Source organism: Phacochoerus africanus, chromosome 1 (genome assembly GCF_016906955.1).
Source record: "Phacochoerus africanus isolate WHEZ1 chromosome 1, ROS_Pafr_v1, whole genome shotgun sequence".
Classification (NCBI taxonomy): domain Eukaryota; kingdom Metazoa; phylum Chordata; class Mammalia; order Artiodactyla; family Suidae; genus Phacochoerus; species Phacochoerus africanus.
In genome coordinates this window covers 118,618,964-118,624,775 of record NC_062544.1, presented here as the reverse complement: position 1 = coordinate 118,624,775, position 5,812 = coordinate 118,618,964, and positions in this window count along the sequence as shown.

Sequence of the window (5,812 nt, the reverse complement as noted above, 5' to 3'; positions counted from 1 at the left end):
GTCATTTTATTAGCTGTTTTATCCTAGAAAACAAGAAGGCTTGTATGCTTTCATGATGGATTTTATTAACAGAGTTAAGCCATTATATTACATTTTCACCGTATGTGTGTGTGCTTGCTTCATACCAGCTCTCTGCTGAGTACAGGTAATGAAAATGAATAGAGCAGGTGATTTTGAGGGGCTCAGGCATTGATTATGGCCTCAAGCAAACAGGCTATTGTCATGGCAGCTCCAATGGGGGAACACCCAGCCTGTTCTTTTCTGGGAGGGTGGAGGAGATTCATGGATAAGGATGAAGGAAGGCTTCTTGAAGGTCACACCTAAGGTGAGGTACAACACTAAGTGGAGTTAGCTTGGGTAGGCTTGGTTTTGATGGGACAAATAGAGGACGCAGTCCAGGTCTAAACATGATCAAGAGAATGGAAATCATGGGGTTTGGGGAGACAAAAGTATATCTGTAAAGCTGGAAACTAGCTTGGCTGGGGTGGGGGGTGGTGAGAGAGACCAGGGAGATGAACAGGCTGAAGACTCTGTGATTCACTAAGGAGGTGAAGTTCAAGCTTAACCATCAAAGGGTTTCAGTAGGGGCCTGACAAAACTGCTGCTGAATTCTTTTTATTCTCCTTTCATGGCAGTAACTACCTGCTTTTGGTGTTTGCACGAGTATGGGGTTTGGAGTTGGGGTAAGGGAGTGGCAGGATGATCTGGAAAATAATGGGAAGATTATGAATATGGTCTTGGGAATTTTACCAGTGTCCATTCTGATTGCATTGACCAAACACACTTAATACAGCCTTAATAACTTCATTTATTTTTTTTATTTTCTTTTCAGGTCTGTCTGTGCCTTGTGTATTTATTTATTTAGTTTTTTTAGGGCCACACCCATGGCATATGGAAATTCCCAGGCTAGGAGCTTAATCAGAGCTGAATCAGAGCTGCAGCTGCCGGCCACAGCCACAGCTATGTGGGATCTGAGCCACGTCTGCGACCTATAACACAGCTCATGGCAATGCCAGATCCTTAACCCACTGAGCGAGGCCGGCGATAGAACCCAGGTCCTCATGGATATTAGTTGGGCTCGGGAACACAACGGGAACACCCCAACCCTAATAACTTTTAAAGACCATTTCCAGGTGAAGATGCTCCTGATTAAAGATTCGTAGGGGGTATTCCACGCTGCTTTTTGGTTTTGAAATTTCTCTGAATGTCATCTGTGACTAGGTTCTTTTCAGTGAGTTTTGAGTAGCACACAGAGAGCATGGATCTTGTTTTAAAATCTTTGCATTAATGGATGAATTAAATTGACTTTGTTAGACTAATAGAAGGAAATATTTGAAATCATTCATAGTATACAACTTCTGAAAGTCAGGAAGGTTATGAATGAAAATGGTTTAATTAGTCTGTGAAATGCACAAGATTCAAAGTTATGTGCTGAAACTGTATTCAGTGCCCCATGCATATCAGTGCCACGCATCCGATTCTGATTCTACTTTTGTGTGACTTACACCACTTTTGTACATTAGATGGTGACATTGATAAACTGCCTTTCATATATTAATCTTTACCTTCTGTGTTTCAGCTTGTGAACCAGAATTTCAAGCTCTTATATCATGGCCTTACCTGCCAACACATAGCAACATCATATTTGCTATGATATTTGCTAACATATTTGTACAGCAGTGTTTGTGCAGTCATTTGAGTATTTCTTTAATCTTGTCATTATTTTATAAAAAGTAAGTGGAAAATGTAAAAATGTAGACAGTAATAAAGGGAGAAATATGAGCCTCATAAACATAATGTACTTGAGAAAGAAGGAAACCATTAAACATGCCCAGTATGGATGGTGTTTACTCAGTCACATGCTTCGGACTTAAGGTGGCCAGCTCCATATGTAAAGGCCATGGACATATGCACTTTTGGAAAAAAGCTTCAAGGATTATGATAAAGGGCAAGATGTAGTTTAGGATTTTGTTATTTGTTTTGGGAACAGAATTTTCCCTTTTTAACATGTAAGTGTAGTCAACTTTTGTTTGTTCATCTTCTAAAAAAACACATATTAAGAAAGGCATTTTCAGAATTTCTGTTATGGAACAGTGGGTTAAGAATCTGACTGCAGCGGCTCAGGTCGCCACAGAGCTGTGGGCTTGATCACTGGCCTGGCACAGTGGGCTAAAGGATCCAGTGTTGCTGCAGCTGTGGTATAGATTGCAGCTGTGGCTTAGATTCAGTCCCTGGTCTGGGAATTCCATATGCCATGGGTGTGGCTTTAATTTTTTTTTTAAAGGCATTTTCTATAAAAGTAGTAGATAGAAACTGAACTTCTCACCAATCTTATTTAGGAGAGTCCACCAGAGTCAATAACATAGTCTTTTGGTTTGCTAAATGGCATAGCTGATCATTGTGCCTAACACATTTTTTTGTGTATTTTGGCAAACCAGTAAAAAGAAAACAAAGAAAATAAAATGGCACTTCACAAGGATACATCTCAGTGGATTTTCATGATTTCACGGTTTCATTTGATACACTGTGGAACAGAAAAAGACTAATTGCATCTTAGTCCTCATCATATGCCTTAGTGCTGCCAAGATGGTACTTTTGGAGCCAAAGAAAGAAAAGGATAAGGATTAAGGTTTGTGTGCAATTAATTAATCAATGCCATGGCCCTCTAAGTCCCCAGGTCAGAAAAGTATGATGGTGATCTGTCTGCCTTGGAGGATCTAATTAATATTTGGGAGCTTGTTTGACTTCCTTCGTGGGCTCTGCCCACCTCTAAGCAAAGGATTGAATCAGATGCAAATTTCCAGTGTCTTTTTATCCCTCTGAGCTAAAATGATAAATGTTAAGTCAGGGGAGGATTAATCAGGTAGAAGATGGGAAAGAAAGCTCTTGGATTTCTAATCTCTTCCTGAAACTGAGAGACATAGTTTATCAAAAAGGCAGATAACTATTGGATCAGAAGTTCAGGAAACTCACATTATGTACCTGTTATATGTCAGACACTTGTGTTAACCACACAAGAATTATCTCATTTAATCTTGACAGTAACTCCATGATCCAAGTATTCTTTCCCATGATGAGGAAATTAACATTTAGAGAAGTTAAGAAATTTGCCTGGGTGTCTTAGTTTAGTTTCACCCAGAGGTAGTCCCTAAGACAAGTATTCTAGTGCAAGTAATTGCTGAGGATATAACAGGGGACATCAGTAAGTGAACAAGGATATGAGACGGGGAGGAGAAGTCAGCCAATAGATGGGACATTATACAGTAAATTGCTACAGTAGCAACTGGAGTTGAATCTCACAAGGAAATTGTGAAGATAGTGTAAAACACCTGCCTCCAGATGATGTCAAATGAGGGGTGAGAAAGCAGGGATGTCTAATGATCAGCTCCTGTTAGATTTTGTTTGTTTGTTTGTTTTTGAAAATTTATTTTTATTAATTAAAAAATTTTAAAAATGGACTATAGTCGATTCACAATGTTGTGCCAATTTTTGCCGTATAGCAAAGTGTTCCAGTTATACAGATATATATATACATTCCTTTTCTTTTTTGGGGGGGTAAAGCAAGAGAGATTTATTAAGGCATCAGAGGGGCATGGGCTGAGCTCAAGATGGCACCAGCTCTGACTGTGAGGAGATGCTAAGCTTATAAAGGATCTGTGGCTGGAATCTCTGCCTGGAGTTCATAGCAGGACCATCAAAGAAGGAGGAAGGGAAGGTGGAGGGAAGGGTAGGGGTTAGATTCCCATGACAGGGGGCACTTAATCCTTGTAGGTGGTTAATCTATGCTCCACATTCCAGGGAAGAGATCTTGTGCTGGGCCATATGGATATCCACAGCAGGTCTCCAAGATGAATAGTCACATTCGGGGAGTGGGGGTGTCTGTCTCCATCCTCCTGGGAACCCATCATTCCAGTCTTTTGTTACATGGGATAGGGGCGATGGTCCACTCTCCTGTAGCTACTTCCTGCTGGCTAGGGGTGATGACGAGCACTGGGTAGCTGGACATGGTAGGTTCAAGTCACGTGTGGCAATCTTGGGATAGTGGTCTTCTTCTGATATTGTCTTATTTTTGTCCAGGCACTGGTGTTTTTATTAGAGCTTGTTTTAGGGTGAGTTTGAAATCATTATTTCTCTCTATAGACTAGTCCAAAGTAGAGTCACTTCTGCAACTAACAGAATTACCCGGGGCTCTGATGGAGTGATAGGTGTGGGGGCTGGGGCTCCCAGTCACCCTCAGTCTTCTGCGGCCAGGTCGAGGTTGAGGTTGGATGATTCAAGTCTCTCCACAGGGAGGGATGTGGCCCTCCCTTAAGGGGGTTTGTCACAGTTGACCTTCCAGTGGCCTCTCTCTCTGTATCTGTAACATGGGCCTGGTGAGCCTGGATGGGCCTAGAGGGGCCTTGGGGAAGTTGCTATTGTGTGGGAGCCTATATTTTTGGGAGTCCTGAATGGCAATTGCCAGCATTTGATATTTAGCCTGATCACTTTTTAATTTTTGGCTTTTAGCCTCTTCATCCTGATTATTAAAGACTTTGAAGGTGAGGCTTAAGAGATCCCGTTGTGGGGTTTGAGAGCCATCCTCCAGTTTTGTAGACTGAGAGATGAAGTGAGTGTTTAAGAAAAGACTTCTTTCTACTGAGAAAGGATCTAAATTTGTATATTTTTGGAGTGCTCCATTAGGTGAGAAAGAAAGAGGGCAGTGTTTTCATCCGGGCCTCAGCTAATTTCTTTTAGTTTTCGTAGTTAACAGCTCTGTATGCTGCTTTCCAGAGTCCTGTTAGGAGACAAGTTACCATGTGACACTGGTGTCTGTGGCTGGGGGAATCTACCTGATAGTCCCAGTTTGGATCCTGCTGCCCCAGTTGGCTGGTGGTTATCTTGCCAGTGGAGGTCGCCAGCATGGGCTTGAGTGGCTAACCAGACCCTTTCCTTTTCCTTGGGGGAGAGGGTGGAGGATAAGATGACATAGATGTCGTGCCAAGTAAGGTCATAGGACTGAGTGAGATATTCAAATTGCTTAATGTAGATGGAGGGGTCAGAAGAGAAGGAGTCTAATCTTTTTTAAATTTGAGAGATGCTGGGCATTGAAAAAGGGATATGGATGCAGACTTTCCCTTCAGTTCCTGCAAATTCCCCTAAAGTGAGTAAAGGAGCTGGTTGGGAGGTGTCTTTGGAGGTAGGAGGTCAGGTCTGGAGGAGAAAAAGAATGTATGAGGAGGAAAGAAAGAGGGGTTGGGATTTGGATTAGGTTCGGGAGAAGCTGAGGAAGCCAGGGGTGGAGGAGAGGAGGATTGTGAGTTGGTGGGAGAGCTGGCTGCACAGAGAGGGTTATACGGGGAGGACGATGATCTGCAGGATCAAAGGATGAGATATTAGAACCAGAGGGAGGTGGTTGTGAATGAAGAAGAAGAATTTGAAGTGGAGCAAGAAGAACAGAGTGGGGGTCGGGAGCAGAGGTAAAGAAGGCCTGAACATGGGAACTTCGGACCACTTGCCATTACGGCGACAAAAGTTATAGAGGTCATGCAAGATATGAAAATCAAAAGTGCCATTTTGGGGCCATTGAGAGCCATTATCCAATGTGTATTGTGTCCAGGCAGCATTACAAATTTAAAACGCTTGGACCTAATGTCTTCTCTTAGTCTGAGAGTATCTGAAGTTTGTAAGATGCAGCCAAGAGACGTGTTCCCGGAGGAGTGGAGGAAGTGTTCCTCATGTTGAGAAGAGAGGACTAAGCAGGACAGAGGGTAAGTAAGGGACCAACTGTGGAAGTGCCACTCCTCAGGCTGGGCGTTCCCGAGGTCCGAGTAGT